Source organism: Oreochromis aureus, linkage group 20, assembly GCF_013358895.1.
Source record: "Oreochromis aureus strain Israel breed Guangdong linkage group 20, ZZ_aureus, whole genome shotgun sequence".
Taxonomy (NCBI): Eukaryota; Metazoa; Chordata; class Actinopteri; order Cichliformes; family Cichlidae; genus Oreochromis; species Oreochromis aureus.
This window is the reverse complement of record NC_052961.1, coordinates 26,479,297-26,502,186: the sequence shown is the minus strand read 5'-3', so window position 1 is coordinate 26,502,186 and position 22,890 is coordinate 26,479,297. Positions and strand designations below refer to the sequence as shown.

At 39.8% G+C, this 22,890-nt stretch overlaps 1 protein-coding gene across 1 annotated transcript in view; it reads right to left on the bottom strand.

Annotated features, from left to right (window-relative positions):
* Nucleotides 1–22,890, bottom strand: part of bsna (bassoon presynaptic cytomatrix protein a) — a 153,697-nt gene that overhangs the window by 46,510 nt on the left and 84,297 nt on the right. The window lies entirely within an intron of this gene.

Below are 22,890 nucleotides of genomic sequence, written 5' to 3'. Positions count from 1 at the left end.
GCTGAACACATTTTAATGACCACTAAATCACTGTGATTTTTACTTTCACGTTAAGTATTTAATAAAACAAAACACCTTTCATCTTATTCTGTGTAAATGTAAATGTACCTGCCTCTAAAGTACTTTGGGTCAACTTCTGTTGTTTAAATGTGCCGTAAGCTATGGATAGAATAGATGTGACAGTCAGCACGAAAAGGTTCAGACATTTTTCATAGTGCATGTTTGAGGTTAATTTCCCTACATTTTTTTAAACACATTTCAGTGGGCTACATACTGAACTTATAGAATAGAAATAAAGTACTGATCCTATTGCACTGAACATCATTGCTATCAGTACTATCGATATTTGGATCAATCCGCCCACCTCTACTTCTTAACTCTGTTTCTATCAACTGCAAAGGATTGTATCTGCCTCTTTAGCTTCTACGTAATTAAAATGTACTCATGTAGCACTTTTTACAGACAGAAGAATCACAAAGTGTCAGGGGTTGTTTTGAGGCTATTTTGTATTTTTGATTTTCTTATGTTAAGTTTGTAATAATAGGTTCTTGTGTTATTATTAGTTAGGATTTAGTTAATTTTTATTCTGGTTTTTGATTCATCTTTGTCTCCTGAGATGGTTGTGTCATGTTTCCTGTCCAGTCTGTCACGTGTTTCATGTCTGTGTTGTGTCCAGGTTGTCAAGCTCGTGTGTCATGTCTTCGTTTCTCAATGTTTCCTGTTTTATTTTGAAGAGTCTAGTGTTTCCATCTTCAATGTGTTTTGTTTTACTTCCCCCTGTGGCATCATGATCATTTGTTTCCACTTCCCTCATTACCCTTCTGTGTATTTAAGTCCCCTGTCTCCTTCTGTTCTTTGTCGGGTCGCCTGTTTACCTTCATGTCATGTCTCGTCAGGCCACAGAGTTTTTGCTACTACTCAGGTTCATGTTCAGACTTTTTCCAGTTTATGTTTGCATGTTCCTCTTCAGTTCCATGTTCATGCCTTACGTCTTTGTTTTCATAGTTTAGTTTTCCCAGTTTAGGCCCTTGCCCCTATTCGCCTTGCCTTGTTTTGTCTTCACGTTTTTTCAGCCAAATAAATGACTCGCTTTTTGTTAAACCTTAGTTTGTTTCTCCCGTGTCTGCTTTTGTGTCCATTCCATAAATATACCAGCGTGTCCCGCCGTGACACAAAGTGCTTCATAGTGTAACAAAAGAAACGTATAACATCAGATCAACATGAAACACAATAGAATACAACATACAACACAAAGAAGTAGCGCTAAGTGGTGTTGTAGTGTTGTGCAGCCTACTGCTAACTGCTCCAATTAGCTAGTTGCTAATGGTTCTTCTAATTCTACCCCATGAGCATTCAGGGATTTTTTTCTTTGGGTTTCAAGATAAAATTAACAGTCTTCAGTGGCAAAAAAAATGATGAGAGTGACTAAAAACAATAAATTATCTACCTGTACAACACATAAATGAGGTAAAACACATTATAAAGTGTTTTGTCCTATGCTAACACTGACTAATAGAGTTAGCAGCACAGCAATACTACAGGAGTGAGGTCTAAGGCATAAAACTGAGAAGAGGGTTAGTTTTACATTTACAGTTGCATTTCAACATAATATATAATACTTATGCATTATGTATTTTTGATGATCTCTCCAGTATCTACCTCACCGCCCACCAACGCCACCAGCACCTTCTGTTTATTCTCTGCCAGTGTGCCTGTTTCTGTCCAGGACAGCTAATGGAGTTTGGGGCTGAAGAGCAGCTGTATTACTCATGTAATGATTAATTGACAGAAGCAGTTGTTCCTCTTCAACACTTATCTACCATCTCTATTCTTTTTCACTTCCAGTCCTTTCTCTTTCTCTACACCAAACTCACCAAATCTCTTTCTACAGAAACTCCATTCTCTGGCTCATTCTGCCTTTAATAGCTCTCTCCCGCTCTCAGGCCTCCTTTATTTGCTCCATCCCCTGTCTTTTTCTGAATCCTTTTGGGAGTTTATCTGCGATTAGATGTCACACAAAAGACTCCATCTCCCTGAGATTTCACAGTGACAGTGCTGCTTTGGGCCGAGCAGTGAGCATTGTAATTGGCACAGGATTCACAACAATAATAAATATAGTAATATAAGCTGATCCAACAATTTTGAAAATGCTTGCCTCCAGTTATCACGACCAGCTAATTACAGTAAGGAAAACAATTAAATGGTAGAGGAACTAGAAGCTGAACAGACAACAGGTTAAATCCAAGTGTTTGTTTTTCTTTTTTTAAAAATCATTTATCTTTTGCCATTTGTCATCAAAACTTCTTCTACAATATAAAATTCACAGAAAAACTCACAATTTAACATTTAATTTGAAATGACTGAATAATGCAGCTTAGGATAAGTGAAATCTTAATATTAAAAAATTTGGATCAGTCATTTAAAAATGAGGGGAAAAAAGTTTTAAAAAGTATGTGCGCTCAGTGAAACCTAAAATTTAAATTCATTTGAGTATCCTATTCCCACCAACATGGCTTCTGCATAAAAAAAAGAAACAGATTATCAGAAGATGGAAAATCTTTTTCAGCATTAGGGACTCATAGCATTATAGAAAGAAAATATTTTGAGACGCCGTCACTGGCATATCTCAAACGCCTTCAGCAATTATAGTTGAACAAAGTAGCTGATGAGGAAGTTATCTTCTGATTGGCTGCCTCAGTGCTAACTGTAACTGAAAATGAGTTTATATCCCAGTGATTATACAGGAGATGTATCACTGTCAAATCTTTAAGCCCAACATAAATGAAGCTTAATTGGGGTTCAGGTTTAAACTCCTGAAGAATACATTCTGAATACAGTACAGTACAGCAAATGAATGTAAGCCGATGTAATGCCCTCTGACATGATGGAAACACAACTCTCTGTGTGTACATCCCCTGAAGCGCCACATTGTACTGTAGGTTCTGAAATGGTTGAATCATTTTTCAACCCTAAAGTGAACTCATTCCCTCCTTTTCCCAGAGAGTATATTCAAGATGACATTACAGGGAAGTGTGTGTGTGTGTTTTCCCACAGAGTACCCCAGTGGTGCCCACTTAACCTACATAGCACAAACAATCTGGCCTTTTCTACTCCTGTCAATAACACTCACTAAAATGCTCCATCAGTGCTAATTCATGCCGCAGAGCACTGCTGTTTTCTTTTCATGTGCCGGTGTCATTCTGCAGCGCATTCTGAATCTTCTCTTTCTCTTTCAGAGTGTCTGTCCTTTCACAGTATGTTGAGCATTGCTGGATTTGTTTTTGTCCTATACCTTCCAGCTCTTGTCTTTTTTTTTCTCTTGTCTACCTTTCTGCCCTTTTTCAGTCCATTTCCTGCTATTTTCAGTTACTCCGTCTGTTTCGCACTTAATAATAGGGAAAGAAATGGATTTGCCTTTTATTCATATCCACCTGTCATAAGCAGCATTTCCCTGCCACTGGATTTTATTCACAGAAAATCTGTAGCAGTAACTTACTATTGCTTTTACTTTGTCTTATCCAAATAGAGGTCTAGCAATTGCACCTTCATGATGGAGAGTAACAGTACTGTCCAAAACTCTCAGGCTTACACTCATTTCTAAATAGGTGCAGCTATTTATTGAAACACGTTCAAACACACATTTAAAGTGAGACTTTGTGTAATTCAAACGAGCTTGTAACTCAATATTTGATATGATCACCTTCATTCTTCCAGCACAGCCTGAACTCTTTTAGGCAACTTCTTTGTCATTTCTTTAAGTAGTTTTCAGTTCTCAGGCTTCTTGAAGGACATTCAAAGCTCTTCTTCGCATGCCTTTTATTCTGTTCGCTGTCAAGATGCTCCCACACTGCTTTAATAACACTGAAATTTGGATCTCCATGAAGCCTGTTGATACTGATTTTCATTCCAGTTCTTGTTTCCCTTTCGTAAAAATGTCATCTTGACAGCCATCCTTCCATTCAGTCTGTTGGGTTTGGTGCTAGTTTTTATGCTTCAGTAAGTCATAGGTCAGTGTTAAGTGGCTTCACAAACAAAGTACCATTCTTCTGGCTCTCTTCCACAGTGTGTTTTTGTCCTTGCTTCCTCCCAGGCCATCACGGCAGATGGCCGCCCCTCCCTGATCCTTGTTTTTCCGAAGGTTTCTTCCTGTTAAAAGGGAGTTTTTCCTTCCTACTGTCTTGCTCTAAGGGAGTAATTCGACTGCAGGGATTTTCTCTGTAATCTTTTACAGGCTTTACCTTATACTCCTTAAAGCGACTGCTATTGTAATTTGGCTCTGTATATATATAAAATTGAATTGAAAATTGGAAAAAATTGTCACTAGGTGTGAATGTGTGAGTGAATGTGAGCGTGAATGGTTGTCTGTCCCTGTGTGTTGGCCCTGCGACAGACTGGCGACCTATCCAGGGTGTACCCCGCCTCTCGCCCTATGACAGCTGGGATAGGCTCCAGCGCCTCCCGCGACCCTGGAAAGGATAAGTGGAAGCGAATGGATGGATGGCTGGATGGATGGAAAAAAAGGACAGGTACAAGGACTGGACTGAAAATGAGTAAAAGAGCAGTCTATGTCCAAAGAAAAACTTTGAAAGACATCCAAGAAAAGCTGGAGAAATATTATCCAAAGGCACTTTAAAAATGACAAGAATGTCTCTTTCCTTGGAAGTAAAATCTAAAGAAATGAGACGTGGGTCAAGATTTTTGCACAGGACTGTATTTATCTGTGATTCTGGCCAAAGCTGCATCATCTATAGGCATGATTTTCTGTCACTCCTTTCTCCACTACACAGTACTGCTACTATATGTCTGTGTGGACTATTACATTTACATGGCTGGTTCAAGGCTAGTCTTGCTATTCATAACCAAACTTTGCATATATTGTAAAATAATGAGTTATGAAAGATTGCCACATCTTTTATTCCACAGCTACAAAATATGACTAAAGGCATCGATGTCAAATATCTCTATATCTACTAAGTGTGATTAGTTTATTGTTACAAAGACATCCCAACCTTCAGAAGCACTTCTGTCAGTTTCTGAGTCATTCTCATGATTTTCTTTTTCCTGTTTTACTTTTCCCACATTTGCACCTGAAGTTTCTATTTTTTCTCTTTTCTCTACACAGTCATTAAACTTGTATCTTCTCCTCCCTCTCTCCACTCTGCCTGTCACCCTCTGTCTCTGCTTCTCTCCCTCCAACAGAGCAAGGGCTATTTTTACCCAGAATGCCATTGTTCTGCTCGAGCGCACACTTCCTTAGCACAGGCTTCCGCTTTAGGCAGCACTCTACTGCGGCACACATACACTCATATCCTCACAGAAGCACAAATGCACGCATGTAGACACGCAGCTCACATCAATGCAAAATGGAGGAGGCCTCTGTAGCTGAAGGCTTACCAGAAGGAGAGAGGGATGACAAGCAGAAGGAGGAAGAAAAGGAAAAGAAGGGAAGCAGAGAAGCTCATAGGGCTGGAGGATGAGGAAAACGGGAGAGTGACACAACATGTGCACATATACTGTAATTCAGCTCAGCCTTTAGTCATGTGGTTCACTGCTGAGTCTGATGCAACTGGCTTCAGTTTGTGGCAGAGGAGTACAACAAAACGTTTGGGTGTTTCCGCCCCATCAAACCCCTCATCACCCCCAAAAATAAAGAGATAAAAAGATTAAAGAGATCAAATAAATAAAAAATCACAATTACAATGAAGATGATCAAAATGAAAGTCCAATTTTGGAATAAGTACAACAATAAAAAGAGCTATTTTGCAAAGTTGGATCACTCCCATCACATCATAGATGCCACTGCTTAGTATCATGTCTGGCTTGGTCTCATATTTGTGGACAGTCAGCATATAAACATCTTAAATTCTGCCCCCTGGTTTTTGGACCTAATTATTGTACACCAAAAGTCTTGAACCCCAAAGACACCCTGTAATGATTTTTGGGCAGGTTTCACTACTCGGTGAACAGGTTGCATCACCTCTCTCATTGAGCCTGAGCAGACGGACTTTTATATGGCAACAAAAAGCTGATTTCACAGGAGCCCTCCCACATAAACATTTTTCCTCCTGCGATTTTCAGAATAGCTTTCGATTGTTCTCCGTCTCCATTCTAATTCCTCCCTCTGGAGCTCCATCTCCTCTTCAGTTTCTACTTCCTCTCCGAATTTCTTGCTGTTTTCTGCACCTCATCCTTCTCTCCTGTCTGCTGTCCATTGTTAATATTTCATGTGAACAAGTACACACACACACACACACACACACACACACACACACACACACACACACACACACACACACACACACACACACACACACAATGGATGTCTAAAGGGGAATGTGACTGCGAGCAAATAACTGAGAAATAAACAAATAGCCAGAAAGTGAAAAACATGTAACAGCAAACACTGATCAGACATGCACTTGTGGAAATGACAAAAACTTTGCACATATTAAAATTAATCTTCCATTACGTCAGTAACTAACTACTTTTTAGAAGGTGCCATTTTTTTCTTTTTGTGTCCTCTTATTAAATTTCAGATTTCCTAAGACTCTAACATAGGTTATTTTGGATAATTCTGCAAGTCCCAGAGACTCTGGTTTCATTTAGATTTCCTGTTGTCAAGCCAACAAAGTGAAGTGAATTAAAGTGAAGCGAGCTCAGAAGAGAAAATAGGATGAAATGAGTATGACGCATTGCATCATAAAATTGTTTGGCTGAGACTGATCTAAAAATAATAATAATAGTAATGAAAATCCTTGATAAAAGAAAAATGTCAGTGCATGCAGTCTGTTTGATTTTTTTTACATCCCTTTTTGGTCGCTTCATACAACATGCACACTAAACATTGCAGCTTCCTGTGAAGTGAAACACGTACGACAAATCAGTCAAATGTAGAGCTTTTGTTAGTGTTGGATTGGATTAGGAGAAGAAGAAGCAATAAAAGGTGGAGAGGAGGGAGAAGAATAAGAAGAACAAAGTATAGAAAAACATAAAAAATGAGAAATTAAGCTTGAGGAGGAGGGAAAGAAGGAAATGAATTAACGGTTGGGGATGAAAAGTAGGAGGAGGAGAAGGAAACAAAAATAAATTAGAGAAGGGAAGGGGGTATGGAGGGGGTGGAGGAAAGGCTCTCAGGGAGGACAAATAGGTGGAGGATGAATTATAGGTGCTTTTGTGGTTATGTAACCGAAACAGGTCTCACTTTCACTTCACACACATTTTAAAACATTTTCTCATTTTCTCATCACAATGGAGCCTCTTTAATTATGTAACCTTATTCTGAGAGGTGACGGAGCGAGTGCATAAGGCTGTGTATGCGTGTGTTTGTGTCCATGCGTATGCATATTGTGTTGCCGTCTCTCTTTCACCTCCTACCTGTTTTCTGTCTCTGGCCGGCTATTCTTAACAGAGCCAATAAAACGTGAGACAAGGTTGATGTGCCCACCTCGTTCCTCTGCTGCTGCTACATCTTTCATATGTTGTCAGTTTATAGCTGCCATGATGATGATTCTGAAGTTACCTAAAGCTAGGACTGTAACCACTGTAAATAGAATACAGAGCCTTTAGACAAAAGAGGCAGTTTTCATCAGCATCTGGCTGTTTTCAGATTTGTGAGGATTGTTTTGATGAATTTCTATTATATAGGCTACCTGAATTAGTCTTACCACAGAGAAGCAGCTATGATGAGAAGTCCTAGAAGCTGAACATATGCTGTATCAGGTTTATAGACTGTAAATTTGTCACCTTTTTGCCTCTGAGCTAAACCTTATGTCCAAAAATGCTCCCATGAGCGTTCATTTTCCATTTGCTACTGGCGAAACCCACATCCATAAAAAGTAGTGCATGTACTGGAGATTTTCCAGTATTATACAAATTTTGTTCCCTTGAAGGAGTCTTGTATTATTAAATGCAGATTTCAGACTGAAATGTAGACTAAACATTTTATGTTTCATAAAAGGGGATTTTATCATATCACACCTGTATTCTCTCTTACCTGCGCAGGCAAAATCTCTCCAAACCAGACAGCTGAGGCCAGCCTCAGAAGTGAACGAGATCTACTGCTGATATAAAATCATGGCCATCTACACACTTTTGCATTGAGTTTGAGGAGAATTGGTTCATAATGACAGTTGACCATCCTTCCAGTTCTTTCTGGTCATATTGCATCTCTTCGTAGTTCGTAGTTCTTTCTTTTTACAGAGCTTTGTGACTTTACAGCAAAGAATATTACCGCCCATAGAAACGAACAGGACAAGTCATCCTTGGGCCACTAGGCCCCCAACCACTGTGCAGCTCCAGTACATTGGATAGAGGTTAAGTACCATTCTCAACACCAGTTTGACCTTGTGGTTGTGAAGTTCTGGTCTAGATTCACTCAGACAAGCCGGTGATTTGAACTAGTAACCTGACTGTGACTAGCAGGCTCAGAAGTGGAAGACTTTATGGCTGGCAGATGGACATGATGTGTTTAGAGTCTGACCCACAAATCTGTCACAAGAGCTATTTTAAACAGACTCACTGTCTCATTGGGACCGACTGACACACAGAGATAGGCACACAAATAAACACCAAATGCAAAAGGGAACTCTCTACAGTCTGTGCAGTGTAAGCATGTTTCCCTGCACAAGTTTGTATGTGTGTGTGTGTGTGTGTGCGTGTGCACATATATAGAGCCTAGAGGCACTAGAGGATTTTGACTCCTGCAGTAATAGGTTGGCAGCTAGCCAGGAGCAGAGCAGCACAGCACACATTGGTTCTGGCTATCTCAGCTCTGGGTCAACACAGAAAATCAAGACGGACAACGAGCTCCAATAACAGTTTGTGTTCTGGGAACAAATAAGCCACCATAAAACTCCTTTAACACATGATACATATTGTAGTTCCCCAAAAGAATAAAAGTTCAATTTAAAATTGTCTTTGAATAACAATATTAGATATATCACTACATTATGAAATAGATTATCACCATTACACCAAACGATCACAGTTTTTTTTTAGCCTTTTTAACTTATTGTTTTAGTTTTAAGGCATTTTTTGGCAGCTATGCTCCACAGGCTGGAAGATATATTTCTTTTAAATTAAAGAAAATAAAAATAGAGCTAAAAGAAAAATGAATTCAGAAGAAAGAAAAATGAATGTTAAACTGGGCGTGAAACACTGCATGGATTAAGGCTAATTTACACCATGGAGCCTTCCATTACAATACTGTCATAGATTTAATGCTGTCTGTGAAGCTGGATTCGAGAAATAAGTGTTTAAAGATAAGGTTTTTACCACATGTGTAGTTCCATCTGGAGCCAGTACTGAATGTGACTTCTCTGAGTTCGCTAACTAGTGACAGAACTGATACCTCAGTGGTATCACTCGTTAGCTGTGATTTTAGGGCTTGTATAGCACTTTAGAAATGAGGACAGTGAGGAGGAGAGCCTGTTTGAGTCTGTTAGTTTTAGCAATAGCTAACTCATCAATGCAGAATTTGATCACTTTTAAACAAAGCCAAGAGATTGCATTCAAGAAGTTATTTTTATCTGGAGTAACATTTTTGATATTGCATTGAAGCTAAGTTTAGCAACCTGCTTTTCTGTGGTCCTGAGTTCTCGTGGATTACTTATATGACTGCAGAGACCTACAAGCTGTAAGTCCTGTTTTTTCTTGTTTTCATCATTACAGCTACAACCCAAATTACCTCTTGGGAAAACAAAGTGAACTAATTCAAAGTTTTTTGCCTTGCTGTTTATATAGAGATTTGAACCTCATCATCAGTGTTGGGGGCTGCTGGGTATTATTAGGATGGAATTGATCTAGCCTTGGTTTTAGTGTTAAAAAGACTGCAGACTTTGAAGTGCTGAATTGTGTACTTTGAAGTGCAGAAGGCAGTCCTCACTTGGACAGGAGTATTACGGGTAGGGGAGATTGCTGGCTCATCCCGCAGGGTGAAGAAAAAGACACAATCAGACAGATGCTAGAAAGGGAGGTGGAGGAGAAAAAAAATCTTGAGGAAAATTTAGCTGAGGGCTTAGAGCGAGGAGAGGAGAAGGAAAGTCTTCCACTGTGAAAGCAGTGAGTGAGGCAGAGGGGGAGGGAGGAGGAGGGTTAGAAATGGAAAGTAAGTGAAGGTGGAGGCGGACATGAGAGAAGATGGAGTGTTGCAGGGAGAAAAAAACAGACGCAGACAATAGAGAGAGAGAATGATCCAAAAGAAGTAAATGAGAGTGTGCTCGGGGTAAAGAAAGGGGCAGGAAAATAAGAACCTCTCTCAGCTCTGGTTTCCTCCTGTTTGCTCCATGACTCAGTAGATGGGAAATAGAAACCTAGCAGTAACATGAAACTGAATGTCGCTGGTAATAAAACAAAGTGAGATATCTCTTCACTATTTTGTAGTGCAGAGAGGGAATTGTAATTTAATTTGAATGCATATAAAATCACTACACAATGAACAAAACATTTACAGCCATGTTTAATTTTCCGCTTAAATATCTAATTTTCATTTGAGACAGTTGATTCAGGACTCGGGGTGTTTTAGCATAAGATCAAAGCCTTATTGTAACTTAACATCATACTCTATCAGGTTACTTTACAGAGTAAATGGTTAATGTAATTAATTACTTTTTAAAAATGATAACAAGCACTGCTTGAGGAATGAACCCAGCATTTGTTAACAGCTTATTTAGTAATGTGCATCTATAGACTGTGCAGTTGCATCACACAGACTCAGAGATCATACAAATTGAAATTTTCAGTCAACATATAGACGTCCTGTATGCGTTGTTACATGTAGCTCGTTTAACTACATAGTAGGCCACGTTATTTTTGAGATGACTGCCTTTAAAATGCTCCTCAATCCAACAACACCACTAACACCGTTGAGAAGTTTAATGCAGTTACTCAAAATACCGTATACAACCCTAGCTGGGGCTGTAATTACCTGTTGGCCATCAGCTGTCAGTCAAAATGACCAAAGTTGGAACTTTAGGTCTTAACAAAATTTAAATGGTTAAATTATTAGAAATCCTTTTTCTTGTCTTTTAAATAAAGCTGTAAACCATTTCCTGGAAAGTTTGTACCATGGGAGTTAACTGGGAGTGACTCACATTTGCAGCCAGCCTCACGTAGAGGTTCAAGAAACTGCAGTTTCTGGCTTTTTTTTCCAGCTTTGCTGTTTAGGAGTAGCTAATGTGGTCTGAATCATAGTAATTCAAGGAGAGGAGGAGGACCAGGCTGCAGGGATCTGATGAGCTAATGTCTGTCCCTCATGGAAATAACTTTATTTATGTATTTATTTTATTTTTCATGTTTAGTCCTAGTAGTCTTCTGCATGAACCAACACAAGCTAGAAGACATCACTTGAAGCATTTTTGGACTTTCCACAGCTGTCTCTGGTGCCACAAAAGGCTTTAGACATCTTTTCTCACATATGTCATCATAATCCTTGTAAGAGCTGTGAAAAACATGTGAAAAAAATCACAAACGATTGCACAGTAACAGCTATCCCCCCCCCCCATCGTCTGAATAGTTTAGTAGCTGAAATTTGGTAAAGCAATTTTTTTTTCCTGTGTACTTTACTTCAAATAAAAGTTTGGGGCCAGTTTTGCTGCTTTTGAAGAATACTTCAAGCACATCACTGCCCATCAAATTCTTGCAGGAAGAAAAGGGGATATCACAGAGGCACAAGGAGGGCAGAGGGAGTAATGCACAAAAAAAAAAAGCAGAGGAGGAGGGAGACAAAGAGTAAAAAAAAATGGAAAAAAGAAACCAGAGAGTGAGCAGAGATGCAGGCAAAATGTCAGACTGAAAGATGGAAGCAGCAGGAGGGGATAAGGATATTAGTGAATTAGAAAGAGAGATGAGAGGAGGATGAGGGGTTAGAAGAAGAGAGGGGAAGAGAAGAGAAGAGAAAAGAGAGGCAGACTACAGTGAATTAGTTCTGCCTCATGAAACTGGCAGTTCTGGCTTAGAAATGCTTTGGGGCCAGGATTTCTGTGAGGGTGCGTGTGAGTGTGTTAATGGGCTTGTGTGTGTTTTTTCTCCTCTTTTTCATTTGCATATACAAGTGTGAGCATGTCTATTTATACTGTATGTGTGTGTGTGCATGTGTGTGATTGGATAAAAGAATGTGTACTCCCTTTCTGTTTGTGTTTGTGTGTAAAGAGCATCACTGACTCCCCCAGAACAGAACTGATGTGATGCTGACATTTAGACAAAAACACAAGCTCCGTCTTTTAAAAGAGCATCTCTGAGAGTGAAGCTCGCGGAGAGCTGACAGGGTCAGACATGACTCCTACTGCTGCTGAGTACAAAACACAAAGAAAAAAAACCCCCATAAACTGTACCTCTCACGTCACAACACCTCATTTCATCTCCAAGTACCCAACAACATCCTGCTCAGAATGAGCTTTTTAGTGAGAGTAGAGCCTCATTACTGGGCCTAGATCAGAAACTTGGTCTAATTAGGCTGAACTATGATTCAGGAGCTTAACTCCAAGTCATGGATTGAAATATAAGAGCAAATTTATAAAAAGGAATCCCTATCAGCAGTGAGTCAGTACTCCATTCACTGAGCCATCACTGCTATAAGAAGTAGGGAAAATAACTTATTGGTGCTCTGATGCAATAGTACCTGACATCTGGGCAATTGAAACTAACTCTCAAAAAGCTTGCCACTTCCAAAATTGCTGAGAGGGCTTTTCAAACGCATTTGCAGTTTCAGACTTATAAGCAATGTGAAGGTTCAAAGAATTTGACTGTCATGTATTATTTGTTGCCAAAGTTACTGAGTTCAAACAGGAACTCTTACACAAACTAACAGAAAATTGATTACAGTCAGAGTTAAAAGAATATACATAAAAGAGCATTGCTTATATTATATGTATTTTTAACACTTAATTCTCAGCTTTAGCAGTACTAATAGATCATATAAACTCAGTGCATACACTATTTGCTCACTCATTATTAAAATGAGAATAACGACTGAAAGAATGTGTTTACTGAGTTAACAGCATCCCCACATGACCAAACGGTGATACCTCTGTATTTAAAGTCCACCTGGTTCCCAGCAGTCAAACAGCATGAACACACACTCACTCACAAACAGACAAGAACAGTGTGTAAAGGTCAGTGTTGTCCCTGCTTCACTGCTGACTCACCTCCTCCATCCCCAGCGTCTGACTCTTCTGCATGTGTGTGCGTGTTTGTTTTGACCCTGACTTACAGCGTGCTGAGTCAGCCTCTAAAACTGCACGCGGTCTCCTTGCATACTGTGCAGCCAAACAATATCTGGGTCAGTCTGCACCCTGTCATTTGTACAATGTGGCATCCTGCTCAATGGGAACTCAACAGGAAAGGCATTATTCACATTGCCAGGACTTCTTCTAACTGAGTAAAGGCTATGTAATGTAGGGGACCGTAGTTAAGACCTGGAAAAACACAGAAATTGTTCACTGCCTTCGAAATTTATCAGTCATATAAAAAGGATTTAGCAGGTAACGATGATGCCATTATGATGCTTCAGATTAGGTATTGTTCCATGGTAGAGTGTAACAAACCTGCTAGTCCACTGCTACATACCACATCACTGTCACTTAGTGTCACTGTCACTAAGACAACAAGTTTAACTAAAACTTGGCTTTCAGGGTCTTTTGTGTAATGACTCAGTCACAATCCTGGGAATCCTTGTAAAATATCATATGTGTCCGATGATAACACCTCTGTCATGCAGCTCACCCAATGTAGCTGCTGGCTAAAGTTGGGAATTGCTGATTTTATCTCAGCCAACATTACCAATAACACAACGCACAAAAGCTATCCTATTAGCAGCACACGCTAACACATGCCTAAACGTAAAAACAACACATACATGACAATAACAAATTTACTACCTATATGTACACTCACACAATTTACCCTCCAATCCTATCAGATCTCTCTGTAGGAGTGTGCTCACAGTGTGCAGAGTATACTCTTAGAGACAGGGACTTACGATCAATCATGCTACAGCTGCTGTTTGTCTATTTATACACCTTTGTTTTTTTATTGTTTGTTTTTTAAATCCTTCTTTATTGAGACTAGCCTAACTTATTTGTTCGTTTTAGGTTTAGCTCTTCAGATTTCAATCTCTCTCAACTCTCAACTCTTCCCTTCCACCGTTTCAGTGTTCAGTAAGTCATGCACATAATGCACCTTTCCCTTTTTTGAGTAAATACACGAAGAGAAAACTACTGTGCTTTCAGTTGTAGGTCTGTGTGTGGATGTGTACTCACTGCCTGAGTGTTGGAAGCTCTGCTGTAGCTGCAGGGAAACACAAATCACTACATGGTGATTATTTGTCATCTCTGAGCAGTGATGACACGTGGTCTGTCTGTCGCTGCAGCTCAGATGGGCATCGATTAGGTGTCACTGTCAATTCTCTGCCCCCGCCATTTGTTCATTTTACACAGGCAGAAAGGCCTAACTAGAAACTGGTGTCCCACTGTTGCGAGGGCAGCCAAGTGTGGAGAAAGAATGGAAGACAGAAAGACAAGGAGAAGAATTTGAATACACCTTATAGAAAAATTCTTCCCGGACCACCCGGTTTATTAACGTCAGTCTAATGTTCTGATATCACTGTAAGAAGTTTTACAGGGTGAAACAAACAGAAGATCAGACAAATAGACAGTAAACAAGTCATCAGATTAGATTATTTACACCCAGCAAAAAACGCTTACACCATTACTGTATTGGCTCCTATGACTGTCCAAAGGTTGTCCCTTATATTTGTGTTTTCCTTTGATCTAAAGAACTGCAGTGGAGTAACTGCTTGCAGCTCATTAGCCAGTAAGCCACACTCATAGCCATGAAGACTCCCCTCTTAAGTGATTAAGAAGAAAAAAGGAAAGTGTCATATAGGAGAGTGCAGGAAGATAACGTTTACTGATGAATGCCAGTTGCATATATGAGGATTTTCTATTTGCAGAGCCAGATGCAAAATACCAAATTCAAATTTGCAGTCTTTCTTTCTCTGCTAGCTTTAACTTCAGCAAAGAAATTGGTATAAGATGCATTTAAACAAGCTTATTACAAACACTGGAAGCCAGTTATCTTTGTAAAAAGTCCAGTGCATGTCCAGTACACAACTGAAGAGCTTAATGTGAAATTATACAGAATTGGATAGCCATCATTAAATATCTAAAACATAGCCGGTCAGGAGGTTTAGCTGAGGCAGCAAGTACACAGAGAAGTCACCCTGAAGTCCCTGCAATCTGTTTTCATCAAAGACATTATAATTCAAGAGGGACAGCACAGCTGTAAAACATGATGAGAAGTCAAAGGTCACGGAAAGTAAACAAAGCTAGGTGGATATCTGTGAGGGGGAGGGGGATTTTTTTCCCCCCAAGCCTGCAGGTTTATTTCACATCTAGCTGGTTATCATAGTCTAGCACACATAGGAATAGTGCAGATAAAATAAAAATAAGTAGACAGCAGTTTTTGGCAGACCCCAAACCAAACTTAGAATTTACTAGAATTGACATCATACGGTGGCGTGCAGCCACACATACATCACATTCCACTACACTGTTATTTCTCTGTATCCCCTGGGAAAGCTTGATGTGAAAGGTTCTTTCAACCCTATGGGAAATTTACTACCTATCAACACTCCAGCACACACTCCAGCAAACACACAGACACACACACACACAGACACAAACACACACACATGGAAAAAACTATGTGCATTACTACCTGTGAGAACTGATTGGTCAGTTATGGGGCAGAATCCATTCCCATTGAACCGAAAGAAGCCTGGGTTGTAATGTGATTTGCCAAAGTGCTCCAGGGGGTGTTTTCTAATTGGTTTATGCTGGTGTGTACAAGAGTGTGAATTGTTGTGTGTGTGTTTACTGGGGAGGCAAAATCAATTTGCCCTCCTGTCCCTTGTGGGTCACAGAGATAGTGAAGCTGTTTCTCTCTCACTGTCGTTTGCTATAAAATTCTCTGTCATGTCATTTAGTTTGTTTTATACTTGGGTTAAATTTATCTATTGGGAATTTTAAAAACATCTTTATGGTTATTTTTAAGTAAGTTTCTATGAAATTGCACACTGCAGAGTTTAAGTATACCGAAGGGTGAAAAGCAAAGCACAACAAGCAGAGGAAGAGGGCTGTTGCGATAATTGTAGCTATACCAAGTCATAGCTACAGAAAGCAGCAGGAAGAAGGAACACAAGAAACTCAAGAAATAGCAAGGCTAGGGAAATACATTCCTTCATTTGTCTGCAATGATGCATCTAACTGGCATGACAAAATCCCAGCTTCCTTTACAAACATCACTGATATTACATGCACTTACATGCACAAGCAGACCAGAATTACACTGAAAAGTGACATGAATCCTGAAACGATCATTTTAAAGATGTATCATCCTCTCACCTTGCTCCTCACACTGTGTGAAAGCTGTACATCTGTTAATAATGTCAGCCCTGATATGGAATTTCTGTTGTAATAGTTGTAAATTTAAACAACATTGCAGAGAAGCGGCTGCAAGATAGCTCAATTTGCTTGTTATAAATTAACATTCTGTCATCATAAAAATTAGTTAAGTAATATGCTTTAAGGCATCTCATTAAATTTGATCTATTAAGGACACGATGCCAGATATTCATCCAGGCGGCAGCACAAAATTGGCTGAGATCAGCACCATGGACAGGGGCAACATCCTAAGCGCAATTCCCACAACTCACCAGCAGGGAGGCACACAGCTGCTGCTGATATAAGTATGTAAGTGGGATTTACTGTACTGTGGAATTATGGAACTGCTCATTGCTATGTGCTGCTACTTAGTCTGCCATAGAGGGAATGAAGGTGCACATCAGCATTTAAAAATGATACAAACCATAGTCCAGAGGGAGAGAGAGGATGGGATGGGAGAAAGAGAAATGTGATGGGTTTTAATAGAGGAGGGAGGAATAAGACACAGAGAGAGAAAGATACTGTGGAGAGGGAGAGCGCAGCAGCAGCAGAATACAAACCACTGAGCTGCTGGTTGCAGCTGGATTTTTCTAGTTCCACACACTCGCACACCCTGTCATTTTCCCATCAGCTCAGAGGACATTACACTAACTTACATCAATATCCTGAAGACTGACACTAACCCTGTAAATAGAGCTTGGGTTTAATTTACTTTGTCAGATTTCACAAAAGAGAAATCTGACATTATGAAAAATAAATAAATGAAGACGAGACTTCGAATGAGTGAAAATCTCCATTTTAATATTGCCCACAGTGGATTTTACTAACACACGCACCCACACACACATGCACTTCAGCTCTGTCCTTTGTACTCCCTAAGCCTCTTTTTCTCCCACTTTTACTTCCCTTTCTGTTGATTTCTCACTCCCCTCTTTATCATGGTACAGTCCGAGTGGAATCTTTTTGCTGTCTTTCCTTCAGCCATCCATCACTTTCTGTCCCTCATTTCCCTCAACCTAAATCTCTCTCGTGGTGTTTGTGAAAACCGATATTGCTTAGATTTGTCACCATAAATGTAACAACCCATCAGCACGTGTGTGTTTGTGCAGGCAAGCACGTCAGGGTGTGTATGTGCTTTGCATGTATGCTAACTGACTTCTGTGTCTGCTTGCTCTGTTTTTGTTGGAACCATTATTGGTGAGATTTGTCATAATGAAATAGAGGCAGCGTGTGTGAGCTTGTCTGTTGACTGGGGGCTATGAGCCATCATGAGACACCGCATACACAAACACGCAGACACACACACACATACAGGTCTTTAATCATCATGTCTCCTACTGAGCTGAGCAGATGAACAACATGCTTTTAACAGATCAAATCCAACAACCCACATCTGAATCACAGACTGCATCTAGTGCATGTGCATATGGGAGTGAGTGTTATATGCTCTCTGTAAATTTCATGGAACAGTTTAATAGCAGTACTGAGTTCACTCTCTCGTGTTATATCTGAATGCATTAGAGTGGATGTGATACTTAGTAACTAGAAGAAAAGCAGCTGTGTTTATAATGTGACTGTGTTCACTTCCGACTGGTTTGGCACAGACATGAAACAGGTGAGGATCAAATGGATGACCAGACAAACCTTTGCCGTGTTTACTGCAGCTTTTAGTCTACTCAGGTTCACACTGCTTTAGAGCAGACCTCTTAAAACTATTTAATGATTTTAAGAGGTTTGCTTTTCATTCACAAACTGAATATCTCTTCTATCAAATGATTTTCATTCATTCATTGACTCCGTCATTCTTATTTTGAAAGCGTTTTTTTTTTTTTTTTTTACAGCTAATAAACTTCCAGCACAGATGGTTCAGATTTAAATGTTTCCTATGGCTCAAAAGACTGCTTCTCCTGGTAGTGTCTGCCACAAATGCGCATAGTATTGAGTTTTACTGGCAGCAGTATCACATTGGATTAAGAAAAAAAACTGCAAAACAGAAGCAACTGGACTTATTGGCAGATTTTACACTTGCTTTTTTCCTTCTTGGCCAGAAATTCAATTATTTGAACATTTCGGAGTACCCAATGGCATATGGTCCATGAAACAGCAGGGAAAAGTTGCAAATCCCTTTAGTTGTGGAAAAGGTTGTCTTAAAAAGTCCACAACTAGCAAATAAAAGGCAGGATACCAAAAAGCACAAGGTAATAGCTCGTAACAGTGACATGGGAACAAAGTCTACAAACTGGCAATCCAACTGATTTTCACTGGTGAATAGGAGATACAGTTTTAACTAACCAATCACTAAAGACCAAAAAATGTCTCAGTGGTGCTGAAACAAGCTACCGCTGGCAGTTTAAAATGTATTCAGAGTGGTGTACCATGGTTAGCCCAACCATGGTGCTAGGGTTTTTTTTTTTTTTTTGCCAATAACCCAAACAGTGGAGTAGTTCAAATGTTTTACTGTATGCTGTTGCAGGAGATAAGCATAGTTACGTTCCCTTTCATTCTTGGGCGAGAAAACCAAAGTGGGTAACAGTTTTAAGTTCTTATAATAAAAACATACCACAAGTCATGGATGTCAGTAAGGCTTCAGTCAATAAGGGCAAATTTTAGCATCACACTGACTCAGGAAACTGGAGTCACCTTGCTCCTGTCCCTCATGTGACATTATGTTGTTCTGCAGAGCTAGAGGAAACTCAAGTCAAGCCAGCATACAGCCCAGCTGGATAAGCCATGCTGCACAAAACTGCATTCATTAAAACCCACCTATTAACTTTTTTTTTCTGAAATTAAATTTTCCCTTTTCCTTTCACCCTGCCCTGGCTGCCCTCCGTGAGCCTGGTTCTGTCAGCCGTTTCTTGCTGTTTAAGGGGAGTTTTTCCTTCCCACCATCACAATGTGCTTGGTCATAGGGGTCATCTGATTTGTGGGGCGTTATAATTAAATATGGTAACCTGATTGTTGAAAGATTTATAATTCTCTAATCTATCACATCTAGCAACTTAAACTTAACTGTTTGGTGCTCTCTGTTTGCTTGACACAGTCTAATTTATCAGCCCAAAAGTGTCAACACTTATAACCTCATGAATTCTAATGCCAATGAAGCAACAGCGCACAGAGGCAGATGGAGGAAAAGGGGACGGAGAAGGAGAGAAAGTCTGAGTGGGTAGAAGAGAACAGCTGCAAGGGAGGAAGGAGGGAAAACGGAGGAGGTAATGGAGCAGAAATGCATAAAGCTTCAGTCTCAGGGCAGGACTGCCAGCAGAAAAAAACACCCCCATAAACACCAACATAGTGGCACAGTCTGGCTGGGACTCATCCACTGAGCAAACAACACAGGGGGGCTTGAGAGGAAGTAGATTGATCCTGCTGGGCGTCCCCTCTATTTTAGTTCTTTCTCATTCAAAGTTGACTCAGCGTGTAAGTCATTCCCTGTCTTTCTCTCCTTCACTTTCATTTGCTCCTTTTTTATCTCCTCCTGTGACTCATTGCTTCTTTCTCACTTTTGTTATTTTCTTTTTTTCACATTTTCTTGCTTCGTGCATGTCCGTCACTTTCAGGGGAAGGAAGTCATTTAAGTTAAATAACGTCTGATCCATGTTTCAACTGTGCACGTCTAAATGTGATCCCAGTACAGGGTCTATCTGAACATGTTTCTTTCTCCATGCATCCTGGATGTAAATCTAGGAGCCTCCGTACTGAACTGCGTCTGCGCATGTGCACAGGCTTCAGCAATCGGCTGTGTGAACAGTCATCTCTTTCTGGGTGCAGGTGAGTATGACTGAGTGATGGACTGTTTATATTTGCATCCACACATATCTTTATCTGTGTTTGTGTGTCAGCGTGTGTCACATCTTTATAGCTGTCAGTGTCAGCAACGGGCAGCCACACATACAGGATTTGACAGCTGATTGGCAGATGGGCCACCAACATTTGTCATGGCAACCACAGAGGACACTGTCATGCTGTCAGGTGGAGTTTATACAGACTACTGAAGTTATTAAGGTTTAGAACTAGCTTTTTAGCTCATAGTTGCCTACAGCTGACTGCCTTATAAATCATTAATAAAAATATTAGTTTGTTACTCAGCGTCAAATAATCACAAGGATGGGGCTGATTTTATAGTTTTCATTTTTTTTAAAAGACAGGCAAAGAGGTGTTGAGTCAAATGTGTGTCGTTATCTTGAAAAATATGGTATCAACTGCATAAATAATTCCATGAAGTGTACGTTATTCTTTTTTTTCATTGAAAGTGAAACTTAACTTAGCTTTATGCACCACTGTAGTTTTTGAAAACATAGGACATGAGAGCCTGTGCCACCAAGCATCTGTCTTTCAGCAGTCTCCTTGAGAAAAACAATGAAACCCTACAAGTGAGTGACCCCGCGCTCTATGACAAATTATGAATTTGTTCTCGGATATATAGCAATATGTAGCAATATGGTGAGTTGTTTTTCTTCTAGTAACCTATTGAGCACCCATTTAATCAGTGAGCACCTCCAGCTTTTTGGCTCTTAACCCGTTCAGTGATAAATGGTGTTTGATAATGTTTGATCAGCTGATCAGGTTTGATAATACCTGATCAGCTGATCAGCTTTCTCCGTCAGATGTAAAACTGTACAGTAAACGGTTCATGATGAAAGAAAAAAGGAAGGAAGGCAAACTGACTTCTGATTTGAATAGAGAAAAGCAGAAATTGTGGCGGCGTAATGATTATGTATTTATTAATATTTTTCTCTACTGTTACTTTTGTGGTTTCTAAGTCATTACAACAGAGAAACTTTAACCAGATCCAAGTCTGAAACACCAACAATTAGGGTATGTTCAGCTTATTGGTCTTAGTGGTTGGCTGCACGTTTGCATCATTATTATCACTTTAATGCTTGCGTTAAAATTTAATATAAGCATTAAATAATATAAAGGTTTAATATGAGATTTGACATGTTCGGGATTGTGTGTTGTTATGAATTTTTGTGTTTTTCTTTTTTACAAATCAGTCGGCTGCTGTTCCCTTAAATAAAGAAAATCTGTGTTTTTCATCCAGCACTGACACATAATATTGTGAACCCCCTCTGGTGCAGCACAGACAGGTGTGTGAAGCACACTGGAGCCCTGAGATAGAGACATACAGCAAGAGAATGAAAAAGGGCGTGAGTCAATGTTCTCCCTGTCTATCACAACCCCAAAATATACCAGCACCACACACACACACACACACACACACACTAACTGTAGGAGTATAAAAGGAACACTAATTGGTAAATGGACTGATTCTTATATAGCACTTTTCTACTCTCCCGGAGTACTCAAAGCACTCTATACAACATGCCACATTCACACCCATTCTCACAATCACTTTATCTGTAATTAGTGCTTTTTCTAAACTACATTCATACTCTGATGTATGCATCGGAGAGCAACTTGGGGTTAGTATCTTGCTCAAGGATACTTGACATGCAGACTGGAGGAGCCAAGGATCGAACCACCAACCTTCCGATCAGTAGGTGACCTGCTCTACCTCCTGAGCTACAGCCACCCCAATTAATTGAACAAATAAGGGTGGTCATACCATAAAGAGAGAGAGTAATACAAAAAAAGACAGATGAGATGTGTGAGTCATTCACCCTGTTCACTTAATAATCAATGTGAGTCATGACTGTGTGTTTATGGATGTGTGTGCGTGTGTCTCTTTGTACTGTGTTCCTGGGTTTTCTTTTAAGATCAGATTGGTGTATGTCCTTTTTTTTTAAAGACATGAGTCATTTTCTTTTGCAGACTGTAAAATGGTGTGTGTGAGAGCAAGATAACATGTAAAAGAAAGGCCGATCAACATGTTTGTTTTTGATATGAAGACATCAGAGAGAAACACAAACAGCTGTAAAAACTGTAAGAGGAGATGTTGCTTTTTACATCTCTCTCAATATCGGCACAGTATGGTCTCTTCAGTTTACGATGGTTGCCAAGTTTCCTGCTGTCAGACCGTATTCATTTCTTCACGAAAACACGGTAGTTTTGAGGATAAAACAGGATTCAGGCCCCTCTTCTATGGAACCAGCTTCCAGTTTGGATTCGGAAGACAGACACTGTCTCTAAGATTAAGATTAGGCTTAAAACTTTCCTTTTATCCTGTCTTTCTACTGCAGCAGATGGCCGCCCCTCCCTGAGCCTCGTTCTGCCGGAGGTTTCTTCCTATTAAAAGGGAGTTTTTCCTTCCCACTGTCGGCAAAGCGCTTGCTCATAGGGGGTCATATGATTGTTGGGATTTTCTCTGTATGTATTATTGTAGGCTCTACCTTACAATATAAAGCGCCTTGAGGTGACTGTTTTTGTGATTTGGCATTGTTTAAAAAAAATTGAATTGAACTGAGTTGAATTCATTTGAATCAAGAAATGCTAAATTCCCTGGTGTAACACACATGCTGTCATTTGAGTCCCCTTTGAATCTAAGCAAGGA